The 21,065-nt window shown below is 36.5% G+C and overlaps 1 protein-coding gene across 4 annotated transcripts in view; it reads right to left on the bottom strand.

The window, feature by feature from the left end:
- Positions 1-21,065, bottom strand: part of RFC3 (replication factor C subunit 3) — a 775,950-nt gene that overhangs the window by 577,160 nt on the left and 177,725 nt on the right. The window lies entirely within an intron of this gene.

Genomic DNA, 21,065 nt, shown 5'->3' with positions numbered 1-21,065 from the left:
GAGAATCTGCCTGCCAATGCAGGGGACACGGGTTCGAGCCCTGGTCTGGGAAGATCCCACATGCCGTGGAGCAACTAGGCCCGTGAGCCACAACTACTGAGCCTGCGCATCTGGAGCCTGTGCTCCGCAACAAGAGAGGCCACGATAGTGAGAGGCCCGCGCACCGGGATGAAGAGTGGCCCCCGCTTGCCGCAACTGGAGAAAGCCCTCACACAGAAACGAAGACCCAACACAGCCAAAAATAAATTAAAAAAAAAAACAAAACAAAAAACCTCACATTATTTAAAAAAAAAACAAAAAACATTTATCCAATATCCATTTCTGCTGCTTTCAACCAAAGAACCCTAACTGATACCACAGACATCTCCCAAGGGCAGCTAGAGGCCCACATGGCTGCTAAAGGGAAGAGAAATACCAAAATCACCTACACAAAGGGATTTCAAATATGAGTCTCAAAGTATAAGTCATCAGGGCAGACATTCCAAATTGCAGATATTGGTTTGTGACAGAGCTGCTTCCCATTTGGACTCCTTGGTGTACAAAGAAGGAATTTAATTGCTTAATGGTGGCTAACAATTGTCCTGAGAATGGAGGAGAAGCCAGGTACAACATAATTAAAATTCAAAGGGGAATGAGGTCCCTGTCATAAGAGAAGGACAAGTAAAATGCTATGGAACTCCAAGGAAAGCGACTTCATATAGTCGAAGAAGCCAAGGAGACAACTCAAGGAGATAACACTGAACTAGGTCATCAAAGGAATTCATAGCCGGGGGAGTAAGATGAGCAAGTAAGTCAGAGAGGCGTGAAATTATAGACTTTGAGTAGCTGGTAATTCAGCTTTGCTAAATCTTAGGGTCAGTGATGAGGAGATGTGGAAAGTCAAGTTTGGAAAAGCAGTTTGTTGATACAGAACTAGGAGACAAATAAGTTTCATCTCCAGTGTCTACTCTGATGCACAGGTGGTGTGTGCATAGTACACTAGACAGGCACGGGACTTCCTATAGCATTCTACTTGTCGAACTACCCAGTTTTCAGCTGGATCTACTGATTGTAGGTACATAGCTTTAACAAATCAGAAAGATTCCTTTCTCATGACTTGCTATAGGCCTTTGAGAGGTTTTAAGGAAGCGTGGCATGGTTAATATTGTGTTTGTCTTGCCCTCTCTGGAGGCCATTGAAATAGGAGCTAGACATCATATCCATGTGCCTAGTATGTGAGAGGCATATAGGAGGCGCTTGGTAAGCAGAAGTTCCTTTCACCATTACTTCTATCGCTAATGCCTTGGTAAGGCATTTCCGATGTCGTCCCGGAACCTCAAGGATCCTACTTACCTTCAATTATCATTCTTGTCCTAGTCTAAAAATATTTGTTATCATTTCCAAAATATCTGATTTAAAATTTGGAAACCAAACTGGACACAATCTTCTTTAGAAGCAGAATATAAGTGGTTCTTACCAGACATAGAAGGTAATAAATATACAACCCAGTCCATAAAATCAGGTTGCAAAAGATGTAACCTTTTGTTTTCTACAATTCACCTTAATTTTAACCCTCTTTCCATCAGTCCCTGGCATGTGGTAGATACTCAATAACTGTTTGTTGAATGAGTGTATGTATGAAGGAGTACATGAAGGAATAAATTAATTTGTTAGAACAAAACTACAGGTCAACAAGACCAACTTTCTACCTATTCCATTAATCCTCTCTGACAATGAGTTATCCAACTCTTTAAACCATCCTAGTTTTTACTATCTTAGAAAATATATCGACATCTTACTGTAATTGTGGTCAACAAGAAAACCATGTGTCCTAGTCTTCTAAGCAACTTTGGATTTTAAATATCTTAGTCTATTGTCAGATCACAAATTACAATTCTTGTTTTAGGAAATATGATCACAGTATATGATTCTAGTGTTACTTTCATACCTAGCTTATCCTCATCACTTTTGGTTTTCTTTCTTCCTTTTTCATCCTCTAAAGATTTGGAAGAAAGTCGGGAGAGATGCTGTCCATAAATGAATGGAGCAGAGGGCAGGAGAAAGAGATATCCAAAAACCATCTCAAAAGGCAGTTTCTATAGCACTGAACATGATCTGGCTGCGCAGGTAACTGACCAACAACCTGTGCAGCGTGTGGGTCAGCAGGGAAATAGACCCCAATAACATAAGGGTCAAAGAGTCAGCCCAGGATACTGACCTGCTATTGTCTGCAGTGATGAATGTTGTACCCAAGTCATGGGTCCTATCTGGGCAAATGTAAACTGATAGCTACACACCTCAACACACATGACCTACATCTGTGGCCTCTGTCAGCCTTTGATTTCGAGATGTCCAGTAATAGGGGTAATCAAGGACTTGCCAAGCCAGAAATACTGAGCCAAAGAAAACCATTTAACTTGGGGATAGTTTTGAATCAGGCTTTTTTTCTGTAATCACTCTGCCACGGGTTTCAGTACCATGCTTTTTAAATATGTGTCAATTGCAAGTGGCTTTCCACACACCTCTCCACTTCCACTCAGCAGGAGACAGACACTGTCCCCAGGTTCTTCTGATTCATTCCAAATGGCCTGACAGCAGAGGTCTCAGATTTGAAGTGTCAAAAGTTAAGTTTGCAATCTCAAGGGCCTCAAAGTCACAATCTTCAGAAACTCATTTTTCTTTGAGATATAATCAGGACACATATTATCCCAAAATTACAGCTGTGGACAGAGGTTCCAAGAGGTGACGGTAATTGCCCAAAGTCACTGAGGGAGGTAAAGTGCCCAAACTCTACCTAGACTTGCTGGTCAAGTTCACTGTTTTCTCTATATTTGTAAATGCAAACTGGTTTCCTGTGGTTCCTCTTGCCTCTCCTAGGAGAAAGGGTTGCAAGGATAAGGGCTATTAGAGAAAGATTATAGGTAAAAATTTCTCAATTATACGTGAGAATTTCCTCAGATTTAGAAATATCTAGCCCTTGTCTTAAATTAAATGATCAAATTCTGTGCACTTTCTCTTTAAGACAATATACCAACTAAGCAGTCAGAGGTTTACAAACATCAGAGGTCTCTGAGCAGATTCTGTCAAGATATTATTCTTTTTAAACCTCCTATTTTCTGGTTTGTAGCACAGTGTTAAAATGACTGATGAACAAATAATTTCACAGTGGTTGAGGCAAACGCTTACCCAGCTGAACCAACTACAAACCATACATCATTTTGTAGCATTAAATCCTTTGCCTGTTGCAAAAAAAAAGTTAAATACATAAAAAATAAAAAGCCACACACCCACAATTCTTAATGACAACACAGAAGGAAACGGGTGATTTCTGCATCAGTCTGACACTGCTGTTTTTCTTAGAAACAGTTCCCAACCCAAAGGCCTCTGTAATGGTGAGCTGTGGGCTAGATGTCTCATTCCTCTTTTCTGGGCTACTTCCAGAAACATTTGCAGTAGTACACACACATCTTTCATCCTTAATACACTTACAGCTGAAGACAAAAAAAGCACAATGCACTGCTTTCAAGATACTAACCTCATTCATCTTGAACTGCTATTGAAGTAGCTCATGGCTCTAGTATAGACGAGTTTTCAAGTCAGTTCTACCACATTCATTAACAAGAGTTCTTAAAGAGTTCCAAGTTACTTAAACCTTTAAGTTTCTGTTTTCCTGCCTGTATTATGGTTGCTATGAGAATTAAATAACAAGAACTTACTACAGTGTCTGGAGTGTAGTAAGTGTGAGAACACAATAACTGCAGCTATTATTACTTTTTTATTGACAGTCCCCTAAGCATAATATTGCTTTAGAGTCAATTGGATAAATAAACTGCCTCATTATAAATCCTTCCAACTAAGCTCTATGGCAAGTGGATTGGATATCGAGGAGCAAGGAGCACCCCTGGAAGCCTTGAGATGTACTAAGGAGAGAAAGCACAAGGCTCCTGAAGATAGGACCCTACTCTCAATGTACCCTGTCACCTGCCTTCAGTGGGAGCTCTCTCAGATCCCCAAATGATTAAGTGAAGCAGCCCAGAGGTAAGACAGGTGTTCTCATAAAATCCTGGTTGTGTGTATATGGAAATTGCGGTCTCCCCCATCCCAGAGGCATGCTTGCATTGAGAATTCTGGGCCAGAGTTGTTAGGCTGCTCCCTCATACTGCCCTCTGCAGATGCATTTGGTAAAGCCTTAAGTGTTAAATCCACAGAGTACAATGAAAATAGCTTTATTAGCAAGATCTAAGAATGTTTATTCCTTCCAAAAATAGTTTCTTAAACAACCCGAGCTATTTATTCTATCTTGCATCTTAGAAGAAAATTAGATGTTGAGGTAAGAGTGCCCCAATGGGAATATCAGAGCTGATCTCCAAAGAATGAAGAATTTCTTTAGAGTAGAGAAATGAAACTGCCTCAGGCCCCTGCTCCAATAGAATCGTATGTTCATTTGTGAATGAGAATCTGTTATATGTGAGATTATTCTGGAGTTTTTGCTGTAATAACTTCCATAATTTCTACTTTGAAAAACATGCCACTCTTATTAACTAGAGAGTATCTGGATATGTGTCACAGAAATGAAAGTGACTTATGTCTTGAGTATATTCTGCAATGCCAAAATGCTTATCTTGTGCCATCACTGCCAGCTCTTCCTCACCACATTCTGGGGCAGGGTTTTCACACTGTCTTCCCATGCAAAGGCTGGGCGCATGAGGCCGCTGGTAAAAGTGGAGCTCCAACACCAAACTTCACTAAGGTCAATTTATGAATTAAACGTCGTTGCTTGGCCACCAGCTCCCTAACTCCCCAGCCATAAGCAAGCAACAAGTATTCTGGGGGCATCTAGTTTTAGGTACAAAACTGTGCTAAGTACTGTGCAGAATGCTGAAGAGTAAATTATGTTCTTCGAGATTAAGAATTTTGTAACGTTAAGGGAGGGAGGGGGTTGCAGAAATGAACGTGCAAAACCAAGAGCAAACAACAGAATCAAAGCAATGTAAAGTTACTGAAGGAGCCTGGAATTAATTAATTAACTTATTTATTCATTTATTTCTTATTTATCATTGAAGTATAATTGACTTACAATATTAAGTGATTAACAACATAGTGATTAGATATTTTTATACATTACAAAATGATCACCACAATACATCTAGTAACAATCTGCCAACATACAAAGTTATTAAAATATTGACTATATTCCCTATGCTGTACATTACATCCCCATGACATTTATTATATAACTGGAATTTTGTACCTCTTAACCTTCCTCACCTATTTCATTCATTCCTTACCCCATCCCCCTCTGGCAACCACCATTTTGTTCTCTATATCTATGAGTCTGTTTCTGTTTTATGTTCATTCATTGGTTTTGATTTTTAGATTCCACATATAAGTGAAACCATATGATATTTGTCTTTCTCTGTCTGACTTATTTCACTTAGCATAATACCATCTAGGTCCATCCATGTTGTTGTAAATGACAAGATTTCCTTCTTTTTTATGGCTGAGTAATCTTCCATTGTATATACATTGCAACTTCTGTATCCACTTATCTACTGATGAACACTTAGGTTCCTTCTATACCTTGGCTATTGTGAATAATGCTGCAATGAACATAGGGGTGCATATATCGTTTCAAATTAGTGTTTCTGTTTTCTTCCGAAAAATACCCAGAAGTGGAATTGCTTGATCATTCTATCTTTAATTTTTTTAGGAAATTGCATACTATTTTTCATAGTGGCTGCACCAATTTATATTCCCACCAACAGTGCACAAGCGTTCTCTTTTCTCCACATCCTCACTAACACTTGTTATTTGTTGTCTTTTTGATAGTAGCCTTTCTGACAGGTGTGAGGTGGTAACTCGTTGGGGTGTTGCACTATTTACAATAGCCAGGACATGGAAGCAACCTAAATGTCCATCGACAGAGGAATGGATAAAGAAGATGTGGTACATATATACAATGGAATATTACTCAGCCATAAAAAGAAATGAAATTGAGTTATTTGTAGTGAGGTGGATGGACCTAGAGTCTGTCATACAGAGTGAAGTAAGTCAGAAAGAGAAAAACCAATACTATATGCTAACCCATATATATGGAATCTAGAAAAATGGTACTGATGAACCTAATGGCAGGGCAGGAATAAAGATGCAGACATAGAGAACGGACTTTAGGACACAGTGGGGGAAGGGTAAGCTGGGATGAAGTGAGAGAGTGGCATGGACATATATACACTAACAAATGTAAAATAGATAGCTAGTGGGAAGCTGCTGCATAGCACAGAGAGATCAGCTCGGTGCTTTGTGACTACCTAGAAGGGTAGGATAGGGAGGGTGGGAAGGAGGCTCAGAAGGAAGGGGATATGGGGATATATGTGTACATATAGCTGGTTCACTTTGTTATACAGCAGAAACTAACAAAACATTGTAAAGCAATTATACTTCAATAAAGATGTAAAAAAAAAAAAAAAAAATTACTATCCCTGATGATTAGTGATGCTGAGCATCTTTTTTGTGTCTGTTGGCCATCCGTATGCCTTCTTTGGAAAAATCTATTCAGTCTTCTGTCCATTTTATAATCAGGTACTTTTTTTTTTTTTGATGTTGAGTTGTATGAGTTCTTTGTATTTTGGGATATTAACCCTTTATCGGATATATTGTTTGCAAACATTTTCTCCCATTCAGTAGGCTGCCTTTTCATTTTTCTGATAGTTTCCTTCTCTGTGCAAAAGCTTTTTAATTTGATGTGGTCCCATTTGTTTATTTTTGCCTTTGTTTCCCTTCTTGAGGAGACATATCTAGAAAAATACTGCTAAGACTGATGTCAAAGAGCGTTCTGCCTATGTCTTCTTCTAGTAGTTACGTGGTTTCAAGTTTCCCATTTAAGTCATTCATTTATTTTGAGTTTACTTTTGTATGTGGTGTAAGAAAGTAGTCCAGTTTAGTTCTTTTGCATGTAGCTGTCCCATTTTCTCAACACCATTTATAGAAGAGGCTGTCTTTTCCCCACTGTATATTTTTGCCTCCTTTGTTATAGATTAGTTGACCATAAGTGTGTGGGTTTATTTGTGGGCTCTCTATTCAGTTCCATTGATCTATGTGCCTGTTTTTGTGCCAGTACCATACTATTTTGATTGCTGTAACTCTGTAGTATAATTTGAAACCAGGGAGTGTGATATTTCCAACTTTGTTCTTCTTTTTCAAGATTGTTTTGGCTATATGGGGTCTTTTCTGTTTCCATACAAATTTTAGAATTATTTATTCTAGTTCCATGAAAAGTGCCATTGGTGTGGCTCCCCTGGTTGTGCAGTGGTTAAGAATCCACCTGCCAATGCAGGGGATACGGGTTCGAGACCTGGTCCAGGAAGATCCCACGTGCCGCGGAGCAACTAAGCCCATGCATCATAGCTACTGAGACTGCACTCTAGAGCCTGTGAGCCACAACTACTGAAGCCCGCGTGCCTAGAGCCCGTGCTCTGCAACAAGAGAAGACACCACATGAGAAGCCCGTGCACCGCAACAAAGAGTAGCCCCCGCTTGCTGCAGCTAGAGAAAGCCCGCGGGCAGCAACGAAGACCCAACACAGCCAAGAATAAATAAATTAAATAAATAAATTTTAAAAAAAATAAGAAAGAAAAGTGCCATTGGTGTTTTGACAGGGGTTGCACTGACTCAGTTGATTGCCTTAGGAAGAATGGTCATTTTAACAATATTAAATTTACCAATCCATGAGCACAGTATGTCTTTCCATTTGTTTATGTTGTCTTCAATTTCTTTCAATGTCTTATAGTTTTCAGAGTACAGGTCTTTTACCTCCTTGGTTAGATTTATTCCTAGGTATTTTGTTCTTTTTGATGCAATTGTAAATGGAATTGTTTTCTTAATTTCTCTTTCTGATAGTTCTTTGTTAGTATATAGAAATGTAACAGATTTCTGTATATTAATATTATATACTGCCACTTTACTGAATTCATTTATTAGTTCTATTTTTTTTTTTTTTTGGTGGTGTCTTAAGAATTTTCTATATATAGTATCATGTCATCTGCAAACACTGCAGTTTTACTTCTTCCTTTCCAATTTAGACTTTTTTTCTTTTTCTTGTCTGACCGCTATGGTTAGAACTCCCAGGATTATATTAAATAAAAGTGGTGAGGGTGGGCATCCTTGTCTTATTCCTGGTCTTAGAGGAAATGCTTTCAGCTTTTCATTATTGAGTATGATGTTGGAAATAGCCCAGAATTTAAAAGAGTATTTTAGGTTTAAAATCTTGCTATGTAAATTAGTACTTGTGAAATCATGACATTAAGTTTATTTTGTTAGCCTCAGTTTTCTTAATTCTAAAATGGGTGTTAGCCTGTGGGAGTGTTGTAGGATCAAGCAAGATAATATATGTGGGAAAGTGTTCTGTAAGTTTCAAAGCCCCATACAACCGTTAGATATTATTAAAACTACTGAATCCTAAAGCATACACTTGACTTTCCCCTTTAAGTTTTTCTAAAACAGTGCCTACTGAGTTGTAATATGTAGCTTAACAATATAGCATACCACAACAACAGCAAGTATCTAAGAAATCCAATTTGCATATAATTATATTATATGCATATAATTGTGTATAACTGCATTACCAAATTGCATTCCTCACTGCATTTAGTCATATTCTTATGTCTTTGATTTTGGGTCTCTAAGAACCCAAAAAGTCTTAAGAATTCACGTTGACAATAAAACGTAGCACATCAGTTTTTTAAACTATTATTAATTAGTTAGGAACCTTGTTGCAAGACAATAGCTTTAGAAGATCTGGATACAGACACCTAGGGAGGACAATCACATTAAAAACAGGATCTTGCCCATATGGATTTTACTTTTTGTTTCAGGAACTGTTTTTGAAAACTGGGATCTTGATTTTTCAAGTATAGAGAAATGAAGAATCATGAACAAGTTTCAAGTGAGGCCCTAATAGTAATGCAGATTTGCACCTGCATGCATTTATACACAAATGATTGCATTTGCATGCACAGATTGAGTAATTAGGCAGCTAACTACAAGATCAGCAAAGTAAATGCTTATTAGCCCATCAGCAAATTGGTGCTCATAAAAAATTTCCAATCATAGCTTGTAGTTCAATTTCTTTTCACCTTTCAAATATTGGCAATATTTTTGTACGTTCATTCAATTTCCAAGGTTTTGGGGCTTTTCCCAAAAAAAACTCATTCCTGGATTTTTAAATCTTCCATGTATGTGTGTACACATATATACACACACATCTGTATGTACATGTACATACACTCTATCTATCCATCTATATGTATTTTTTAAAATATTTTTTCCTGTTTTTTTTAATTGAAATATAGTTGATTTACAATATTGTATTAGTTTTGGGTGTACAGCAAAGTGATTCAGTTATACATAGTATATGTATTTTTAAATTGAATTTTATTACTGAAATGAGTCTTACAATTTGTTCATTACCTGTTTTTCAGACTATAAAAATTAAGAACCAGAATAAGCAAATGCCTCTAGTTAGTTGCACAGCTGGGAATTTGATTCTAGGTCTCCTAATTTATTCTATCATGTCAGTTCATTCCCTCAGTGTCCTCTTACAAAAGATAAAATACCCAAAATAAGGCAGAAAGTTAAAATCTACACATGTAAATAATTATTTGATTTAATTCAAATGAACTTTTCCTTCTTATCTTTTAACAAGATAAACAACTTGAAAATCTGACATAATTTGACAGTTGGAACAGAGTTTAGAAGTTAGGGAAACTGGAGTTCCAGGTTATATGGACGTCTAAGCCTATAAAACTTCAAATAATGTGTTTCCTGCCTTTATTTTGCCAAGTAAGGACATTTAACAAATGACTGTTACTCACCAACGTCATAATTCATAAAAGGAAGGAGATTCTAGTACCAAGGAAAAACAAAGGACATGATCTCAGACTAAAGCACTAACATAAATCAAATGAATTTAGTTTTATGTAAAACTATGTAAACAAAGTTTACATAAACATGTTTTTCTCAGTCTGTTGTGGGCAAATTAAGAAGTTCTCCCACACATGGAGCCAAAATAGACCTCTCTAGAACTTTTATCCATAGTACCAGTGTGAATACTAGTATTACTTCCAGAACATACTAACAAATCGGTGTCAGATCAATGGATATTTAGACAAGCACAGCATGAGAGCAGAGACAACCAATGTTTGAAAAAAGAACCCATGTCTTGAAGGACAAAAAGCAGACAAAAAGATATCAAAGGAGTTACTCAGGATTTCAGAAAACTTCTGACAAAATTTGATGCCAAAGACCATTTAAATAATTGTGTCACTATCATTTTTACAGCAGTGAGTACTTGAGCAACGACTACAAAGAACTACTTGAGCACTGGGTCACTTAAAAGTAATTTTACATATATTATTTCATATATCAATATAATTACATGTTTATATTATTATAATAGTTACATATATTATTTGATAACTACCCTATGTTTGAAGTCATATCAAAACTTGTTTCCTAATAAGAAATTACAGGATACAATGGGTAGAATTAAGTTAAGTACACCTTGGCATAAAGTGAAAGTCACGGGATTCCTCAGCAATCGTAGATTTTAACTGGTGTACCTTGCTTTTCTGTCTAAAATGACCTTTTTCTATTTATAATTTATGAAAGGCTTATTTCACTGATTTCTGCTCTATCAAGTCTAATTAATTGATTTTCCATATTCATCTCATTTGTACTTTATACATGAAAACATTATTGCACCTACAGATGGGTTTTGTTTATGTGCATTTCCCTAGAATAACAGAAGATCCCCAAGGGCAAGAACTGAATCTTACTATTTTGTATATATTTTATCCCATCTCAGGTTACATGTTACTTTCTTCAGGAAACCTTCCTGTAGTACAGGGTAAGTGTTGGTACAATGAGGGGTGTTACTGCAGCACTAGCACCAGGCTCATCATAAGCTTTGTCAAACTATGTAATTGTCTCACCTCTTGTCCACCCCACCCATTAGAGAACATTCCCCACACTGTATGGCATGTAGAAGAAGCTCATTAAATATTTGTTACTAGCAAAGTGACTTACACATAGTAATTACTAAATAAACTTTTTACGTGGAATTATTAATAGAAGTTCTATATTTTATAGATTTCCTGAAATTATTTCTAGAGGGGCAGCTAAATAAGGACAATTCAGTTGTCACCTCCAGTCCAAGAACGTGAATTGCAAAATGCATCATCACCTTCCAAAACAATTTTCCCATTCAATTCTCTATGTCTGTCAAGATAGTGATCCTTCTCCATGCCATCCAAGTCTCCTTAAGGGGAGGTCAGAGGTACTGCTGCATCTCCAATGCCTAGCACAGGGCTCTGCAAATATTAGGCGCTCAAAAAATAATTCTTGAATAAAAGAAATTTTTAAAACTTTGGGGAATTACTCAAAGACTTGAACTGTATTGGTGCCATTTACTTTTACATATGATGAGTACCTGATGTTTGCAATATTACTTTGATGCTTTTTTTGTAAGTCTAAAATACCTCAAAATATAGTTTTTTAATTGTGATTAACATAACATAAAATTTACCATTTTAACCATTTTTTAATAAAAGGCAAAAGATTTATATGGTCTTATCCCAAACATTTTAAAGTGTATAGTACAGTAGTGTTTACTATACAAACCTTGTTGGGCAACAGATATCTAGAACTTTTCAATCCTGCAAAGCTGAAACTCTATATCCAATGAACAACTCCCCTTTTTCCTTCCCCAGCTCCTGGCAATCATGATTCTATTTTCTGTTTCCAAGTGTTTGACTATTTTAGATACCTCTTATAAGAAGAATCATGCAGTATTTGTCTTTTTGTGACTGACTTATTTCACTTAGCATAATGACCTCAAGTTTTATCCATGTGTAGCATATGATAGTATTTCCTTCTTTTTTAAGGCTAATATTCCATTATATGTATAAACCACATTTTCTCTACACATTCATCTACCAGTGGATGCATCCACCTCTCGGCTCTTGTGAATAATGCTGCAATGAACAGGAGTGTGTCAGGATATGGTTTTCAAAAAACCTTGGGATTATCTTTGACTCATATGTTACCAAATCCTCATAGCTTTTCTTAATCTTTCTTCCATCTCTTTCTTTTTAATTGGCATTTCTTTCCATTTTGTTCAGACTTTATTGCTTCACACCTGGATTTCCAGAACAGTGCCTTTATTATTTTTCCCCTCTTCCTACTTAGTCATTTTATATACTGCCATCCAATCAACTTTCCTAAAAGTGCCACATTAATCCCATGTGCAAAGCTTCAGTGAATTTTCCCTGTCTACAGGAGGTGGGGCCTGACTTACATGGTCCTCCTCTCTTTGAACTTTATCAGCTATTTCCCCTCGTCTAGGTTTTGCCAGCTGCCAGACTTCCACCAAGCAGGGTGATGGCACAGAGGTGGCAGAGGGAAGGACCTGGAGAAAAGGGAGAGCCACACCCTCAAGAAAGATGCCATAGGACTACAGCCAAGATTTGAGGTCCCCAGAACAAAGCCAGTGAGACACATTTGGGGTAAAAATTAAGCCAAATCAGGAGGAGACAGAGTTACACACACACACACACACACACACACAATGACAAAACTGAGAGTCACTGGACTGGACATTGAGAATGAACCCACATCCATCTTAGTTAGCCAATCCTCCCAGAATAAAACCAAAGGCAGAAACCAGGGCAGCTCATGCAGAAGTCAGGAGCTAGACTCAGAGAAGAGAAAAATAAATGGCTAGTTAACCTGCTTCACCTGCTCTTGTCCATCTGGTCTTACTTGTTTTTAAGTGACTTGTATAGTTTAAATTGTTGTATTATTTGCATGTAGACAATTTTGAAAAGATAAACAAGAAAACAAACAAAGCACATATATAGGTACATATATATGTATATATAACATTCCCATATTATTAAAAAATTAATCTTAAGCAACAACTTTAACACTGTATAATATTCCACCAAATGTATTTTTTTTTTCTTGTAGAGTTTTTTTTTTTTTTTTTTTTTCACACACACACACTGTATTTTATTTTTACAAGAGATAAATCGACTGACACCAAGCATTGTACATGGATGACCACAACAAAAGCAACAATGATTGCAATTACCAAACATGAAACACACTCATACTATGTCATAGTATTGACATTCAGTCCAGTAATCCTCCACTGTAACAGCTCCTTTACTTTGCAGTGAAAATTGATTTGTATATTCTTTGCCTCTGAGTCCTTGTGGAATTTTTTTTTTTTTTAAATTCAGACAGAAAGTCACAAAAATTATACTCATCCTCATCAGTTCACTCAGTCCCATGTAATTAATTTTTTTTTTTCATCTTGATCTTTTGTTAGCACTTTTATGAGTTCATCAGTTTTTCATTAGAGTTCTGAAAATGCTTATTCATTCAGTTCAGCAGTACAGTCCGTTACCAGAAACCTGTACTTGTCAGAGACTTTTCCATGTATTTCTTGAAGATGAAACCCTTTTATAGGAACATATTTGCAAAATCATCAGAGTACACCCAGAACTGTCTGTAAATGACAAAAGACTTAAAAATGACCACGGTTAAAGATTTGATGACAGTTCATAATAATGCAGTTGACAAGAAAATTAGTTATTTCTGAGATATACATTTTAAAGTAATAACTAGGATTATTACTTATAACATTATACCAGAACATATAAGATTTTTAGAAATTTCATGTAATGTCTGAAACATTTATATTAACATATTTCCATACATATTTCCATACAAGTACAAATATAAGATTTTTAGAAATTTCATGTAATGTCTGAAACATTTATATTAACATATTTCCATACATATTTCCATACAAATACAAATATGATTTTTAGAAATTTCATGTAATGTCTGAAACATTTATATTAACATGTTTCCATACATATTTCCATACAAATACAAATATAAGATTTTTAGAAATTTCATGTAATGTCTGAAACATTTATATTAACATGTTTCCATACAAATAACCCAATGAAAGTTTAGTATTAGTTGTTTTGTTTGTTTTTTTATACTGTAGGTTCTTATTAGGCATCAGTTTTATACACATCAGTGTATACATGTCAATCCCAATCGCCCAATTCAGCACACCACCATCCCCACCCCACCGCAGTTTTCCCCCCTTGGTGTCCATATGTCCATTCTCTACATCTGTGTCTCAACTTCTGCCCTGCAAACTGGCTCATCTGTACCATTTTTCTAGGTTCCGCATACATGCATTAATATACGATATTTGTTTTTCTCTTTTTGACTTACTTCACTCTGTATGACAGTCTCTAGATCCATCCACGTCTCAACAAATGACTCAATTTCGCTCCTTTTTATGGCTGAGTAATATTCCATTGTATATATGTACCACATCTTCTTTATCCATTCGTCTGTTGATGGGCATTTAGGTTGCTTCCATGACCTGGCTATTGTAAATAGTGCTGCAATGAACATTCGGGTGCATGTGTCTTTTTGAATTACGGTTTTCTCTGGGTATATGCCCAGTAGTGGGATTGCCGGGTCATATGGTAATTCTATTTTTAGTTTTTTAAGGAACCTCCATATTGTTCTCCATAGTGGCTGTATCAATTTACATTCCCACCAACAGTGCAAGAGGGTTCCCTTTTCACCACACCCTCTCCAGCATTTGTTGTTTGTAGATTTTCTGATGATGCCCATTCTAACAGGAGTGAGGTGATACCTCATTGTAGTTTTGATTTGCATTTCTCTAATAATTAGTGATGTTGAGCATCTTTTCATGTGCTTCGTGGCCATCTGTATGTCTTCTTTGGAGAAATGTCTATTTAGGTCTTCTGCCCATTTTTGGATTGGGTTGTTTGTTTCTTTGATATTGAGCTGAATGAGCTGTTTATATATTTTGGAGATTAATCCTTTGTCCGTTGATTCATTTGCAAATATTTTCTCCCATTCTGAGGGTTGTCTTTTCGTCTTGTTTATGGTTTCCTTTGCTGTGCAAAAGCTTTGAAGTTTCATTAGGTCCCACTTGTTTATTTTTGTTTTTATTTCCATTACTCTAGGAGGTGGATCAAAAAAGATCTTGCTGTGATTTATGTCAAAGAGTGTTCTTCCTATGTTTTCCTCTAAGAGTTTTATAGTGTCCAGTCTTATATTTAGGTCTCTAATCCATTTTGAGTTTATTTTTGTGTATGGTGTTAGGGAGTATTCTAATTTCATTCTTTTACATGTAGCTGTCCAGTTTTCCCAGCACCACTTATTGAAGAGACTGTCTTTTCTCCATTGTATATCTTTGCCTCCTTTGTCATAGATTAGTTGACCATAGGTGCGTGGGTTAATCTCTGGGCTTTCTATCTTGTTCCATTGATCTATGTTTCTGTTTTTGTGCCAGTACCATATTGTCTTGATTACTGTAGCTTTGTAGTATAGTCTGAAGTCAGGGAGTCTGATTCCTCCAGCTCCATTTTTTTGCCTCAAGACTGCTTTGCCTATTCGGGGTCTTTTGTGTCTCCATACAAATTTTAAGATGATTTGTTCTAGCTCCGTAAAAAATGCCATTGGTAATTTGATAGGGATTGCATTGAATCTGTAGATTGCTTTGGGTAGTATACTCATTTTCACAATGTTGATTCTTCCAATCCAAGAACATGGTATATCTCTCCATCTGTTGGTATCATCTTTAATTTCTTTCATCAGTGTCTTATAGTTTTCTGCATACAGGTCTTTTGTCTCCCTAGGTAGGTTTATTCCTAGGTATTTTATTCTTTTTGTTGCAATGGTAAATGGGAGTGTTTCCATAATTTCTCTTTCAGATTTTTCATCATTAGTGTATAGGAATGCAAGAGATTTCTGTGCATTAATTTTGTACCCTGCAACTTTACCATATTCATTAATTAGCTCTAGCAGTTTTCTGGTGGCAGTTTTAGGATTCTCTATGTATAGTATCATGTCATCCGCAAACAGTGACAGTTTTACTTCTTCTTTTCCAATTTGTATTCCTTTTATTTCTTTTTCTTCTCTGATTGCCGTGGCTAGGACTTCCAAAACTATGTTGAATAATAGTGGTGAGAGTGGACATCCTTGTCTCGTTCCTGATCTTAGAGGAAATGCTTTCAGTTTTTCACCATTGAGAATGATGTTTGCTGTGGGTTTGTCATATATGGCCTTTATTATGTTGAGGTAGGTTCCCTCTATGCCCACTTTCTGGAGAGTTTTTATCAGAAATGGGTGTTGAATTTTGTCAAAAGCTTTTTCTGCATCTATTGAGATGATCATATGGTTTTTATTCTTCAATTTGTTAATATGGTGTATCACATTGATTGATTTGCGTATATTGAAGAATCCTTGCATCCCTGGGATAAATCCCACTTGATCGTGGTGTATGATCCTTTTAATGTGTTGTTGGATTCTGTTTGCTAGTATTTTGTTGAGGATTTTTGCATCTATATTCATCAGTGATATTGGTCTGTAATTTTCTTTTTTTGTAGTGTCTTTGTCTGGTTTTGGTATCAGGGTGATGGTGGCCTCATAGAATGAGTTTGGGAGTGTTCCTTCCTCTGCAATTTTTTGGAAGAGTTTGAGAAGGATGGGTGTTAGCTCTTCTCTAAATGTTTGATAGAATTCACCTGTGAAGCCATCTGGTCCTGGACTTTTGTTTGTTGGAAGATTTTTAATCACAGTTTCAATTTCATTACTTGTGATTGGTCTGTTCATATTTTCTATTTCTTCCTGCTTCAGTCTTGGAAGGTTATACCTTTCTAAGAATTTGTCCATTTCTTCCAGGTTGTCCATTTTATTGGCATAAAGTTGCTTGTAGTAGTCTCTTAGGATGCTTTGTATTTCTGCAGTGTCTGTTGTAACTTCTCCTTTTTCATTTCTGATTTTATTGATTTGAGTCCTCTCCCTCTTTTTCTTGATGAGTCTGGCTAATGGCTTATCAATTTTGTTTATCTTCTCAAAGAACCAACTTTTAGTTTTATTGATCTTTGCTATTGTTTTCTTTGTTTCTATTTCATTTATTTCTGCTCTGATCTTTATGATTTCTTTCCTTCTGCTAACTTTGGGTTTTGTTTGTTCTTCTTTCTCTAGTTTCTTTAAGTGTAAGGTTAGATTGTTTACTTGAGCTTTTTCTTGTTTCTTTAGGTAGGCTTGTATAGCTATAAACTTCCCTCTTAGAACTGCTTTTGCTGCATCCCATAGGTTTTGGGTCGTCGTGTTTTCATTGTCATTTGTCTCTAGGTATTTTTTGATTTCCTCTTTGATTTCTTCAGTGATCTCTTGGTTATTTAGTAACGTATTGTTTAGCCTCCATGTGTTTGTCCTTTTTACGTTTTTTTCCCTGTAATTCATTTCTAATCTCATAGCGTTGTGGTCAGAAAAGATGCTTGATATGATTTCAATTTTCTTAAATTTACTGAGGCTTGATTTGTGACCCAAGATGTGATCTATCCTGGAGAATGTTCCGTGCGCACTTGAGAAGAACGTGTAATCTGCTGTTTTTGGATGGAATGTCCGATATATATCAATTAAATCTATCTGGTCTATTGTGTCATTTAAAGCTTCTGTTTCCTTATTTATTTTCATTTTGGATGATCTGTCCATTGGTGTAAGTGAGGTGTTAAAGTCCCCCACTATTATTGTGTTACTGTCGATTTCCTCTTTTATAGCTGTTAGCAGTTGCCTTATGTATTGAGGTGCTCCTATGTTGGGTGCATATATATTTATAATTGTTATATCTTCTTCTTGGATTGATCCCTGGATCATTATGTAGTGTCCTTCCTTGTCTCTTGTAACATTCTTTAATTTAAAGTCTATTTTATCTGATATGAGTATAGCTACTCCAGCTTTCTTTTGATTTCCATTTGCATGGAATATCTTTTTCCATCCCATCACTTTCAGTCTGTATGTGTCCCTAGGTCTAAAGTGGGTCTCTTGTAGACAGCATATATATGGGTCTTGTTTTTGTATCCATTCAGCCAGTCTATGCCTTTTGGTTGGGGCATTTAATCCATTCACGTTTAAGGTAATTATCGATATGTATGTTCCTATGACCATTTTCTTAATTGTTTTGGGTTTGTTTTTGTAGGTCCTTTTCTTCTCTTGTGTTTCCCACTTAGAGAAGTTCCTTTAGCATTTGTTGTAGAGCTGGTTTGGTGGTGCTGAATTCTCTTAGCTTTTGCTTGTCTGTAAAGCTTTTGATTTCTCCATCAAATCTAAATGAGATCCTTGCCGGGTAGAGTAATCTTGGTTGTAGGTTCTTCCCTTTCATCACTTTAAGTATATCATGCCACTCCCTTCTGGCTTGCAGAGTTTCTGCTGAGAAATCAGCTGTTAACCTTATGGGAGTTCCCTTGTATGTTATTTGTCGTTTTTCCCTTGCTGCTTTCAATAATTTTTCTTTGTCTTTAATTTTTGCCACTTTGATTACTATGTGTCTCGGCGTGTTTCTCCTTGGGTTTATCCTGTATGGGACTCTCTGCGCTTCCTGGACTTGGGTGGCTATTTCCTTTCCCATGTTAGGGAAGTTTTCGACTATAATCTCTTCAAATATTTTCTCTGGTCCTTTCTCTCTCTCTTCTCCTTCTGGGACCCCTATAATGCGAATGTTGTTGCGTTTAATGTTGTCCCAGAGGTCTCTTAGGCTGTCTTCATTTCTTTTCATTCTTTTTTCTTTAGTCTGTTCCGCAGCAGTGAATTCCATCATTCTGTCTTCCAGGTCACTTATCCGTTCTTCTGCCTCAGTTATTCTGCTATTGATTCCTTCTAGTGTAGTTTTCATTTCAGTTATTGTATTGGTCATCTCTGTTTGTTTGTTCTTTAATTCTTCTAGGTCTTTGTTAATCATTTCTTGCATCTTCTCAATCTTTGCCTCCATTCTTATTCCAAGGTCCTGGATCATCTTCACTATCATTATTCTGAATTCTTTTTCTGGAAGGTTGCCTATCTCCACTTCATTTAGTTGTTTTTCTGGGGTTTTTTCTTGTTCCTTCATCTGGTACATAGCCCTCTGCCTTTTCATCTTCTCTATCTTTCTGTAACTGTGGTTTTTGGTCCACAGGCTGCAGGATTATAGTTTTTCTTGCTTCTGTTGTCTGCCCTCTGGTGGTTGAGGCTATCTAAGAGGCTTGATGGGAGGCTCTGGTGGTGGGTAGAGCTGACTGTTGCTGTGGCGGTCAGAGCTCAGTAAAAAAACCCACCAAATGTATTTAAGTAGTCCCCAATTCATTCACATTTACATACATACCTTTGTGCCTAATCTGGTCATTTCCCGAACGTGGATTTCTACAAACTAGGGCTATTTGCTGTGGATATGAACAACTTTGAATCTTGATACATATTGTTCAATTTCCCTCAGAAAGTCCATAATAATGTGTGAGAACTCTGCCTCACTGCTCTTCCCAACACTGAGTATTATCAACCACTGCTGTTATCAGCCATCCTGACCTTCATTCACAAATAAGCTCAGGAAAAAAAAGAATCAGCAGATATTTGAGAGAATAAATTTGCACAAATGAAAAGCACCAAGATGAATAATTACAACAACTAACTTCAGAGAAAACTTATAATTCAAGGATAGAAGAGGGTTTTAAAATGCCTTGTTCATGTCCTCAGAGAAATATGAGAAGATATTGAAACCATAAAACAAACCATAGGTTGCCATGAGAAAGGAGCAATCATAGAAAAAGATATTTTTTGATAATTAAAGAATATGATTTCCAAAATGAAAAATTCAGTAGAAGCACTGAGAGATGCCCTTGCAGAAATCTCCCAAAATCTAGAGCGAGAGAAAAAAGGTAGATAATCTGAGGGACTAGCTATCTGATCTGGCCTGTCTTAACACAGAAAATAACAATATAGCTTTAAGAAACTGGAGTGGGAGAGAAGTAATGAGAAGGTGGAGGAAAGTACAAGGATCAAAAACATCCCCACCTTAAATCAGCAAGTAAAGAAAGTTATACAATCAAGGAAGAGAGGTTTACATGTATTCCTTAGAAAGGTAAACACCAGAAGAATCAAAGCTATTGGTAACCATTGAAACCTGGGTAAATACAGGAGATGGGGTAGTACTGTAAAATGAATTCTTCTTCTTTCATATCAGTGAGACAAGAGATGCTGCTGATAATTTTTTAAACAAGAATTAAAGGTGTTTGCATATAATTGGTAATATAGAGGTATTCACCAGAAATGCTACAAACTAAAATTGTCAACTTCAGTTTAAAAGTATTACTTGTCAATTTGTACTTCTCCAAGTTATAGTCATCTATAGTGTTGAAATTTTTTCATTATGAAAAATAATTTCATAAAATTATTTTGTAAAAATTAAAATTACATATTGCCAAGACAAGATGACTCACTAAGCTTTTTCAAACATGCAAATGTACACTTACACCTAGCAGATTGGGTGTAGTTTTAAGAGGCAGTAAGTGGAAAGAAAGGTGGGGGCTGGCCTTGAGTGTGAGGCTTCTCCATGGTGTATTCCAGGGATGTAAACAGGTAGGACTTGCAGTTAGGGAGCATATGTTTGGAGAAGGGGACAGAGAAAATCTGCATTTGCATTTGGGGGAGTTAGTTGGAAGGGACAATAGGAAGGAAGAGCAGGTAACAGAGCAGCCGGTTAGGCCAGAACTAGTTGGTGAAGGATCTTGAAGATGAAAAGAAAGTAAAGATTTAAGCCACAGGCTCACTTGTCAAACATTCTTGAAGAGAACTAGAAGCCAAATTCAACAAATGAGATACTTAAAAAAAAAAAAAGTATTCTGGCTCTCCAACATTATTTATTTGCCATGGCCTTCTGATGACCAAAAAAAAAAATCATTCTTTTTTCTAAGGTGTTATGGCCCATAAAATACACATATATACACATGTATACCCTGTAAGTTGTCCCTCTGCAGTAAGAAAAATCTTTGCCTGCAACAAACATCTGTTGCCTGCCCACACAAAGCTATTCTGTCAGTAGTTTAATTTACAGGAATCACACACATAGGAACACTTTCTGTTATGTATTTTTTATGGTTATCCATATTAGAAGTAATGACCCAGAGCCTCAATGTCCAAAGTAACTGAGA

The sequence above is a fragment of the Balaenoptera ricei genome, chromosome 18, assembly GCF_028023285.1.
Source record: "Balaenoptera ricei isolate mBalRic1 chromosome 18, mBalRic1.hap2, whole genome shotgun sequence".
NCBI lineage: Eukaryota > Metazoa > Chordata > Mammalia > Artiodactyla > Balaenopteridae > Balaenoptera > Balaenoptera ricei.
The sequence above is the reverse complement of the archived record's forward strand: the minus strand, read 5'-3'. Positions and strand labels throughout refer to the sequence as shown.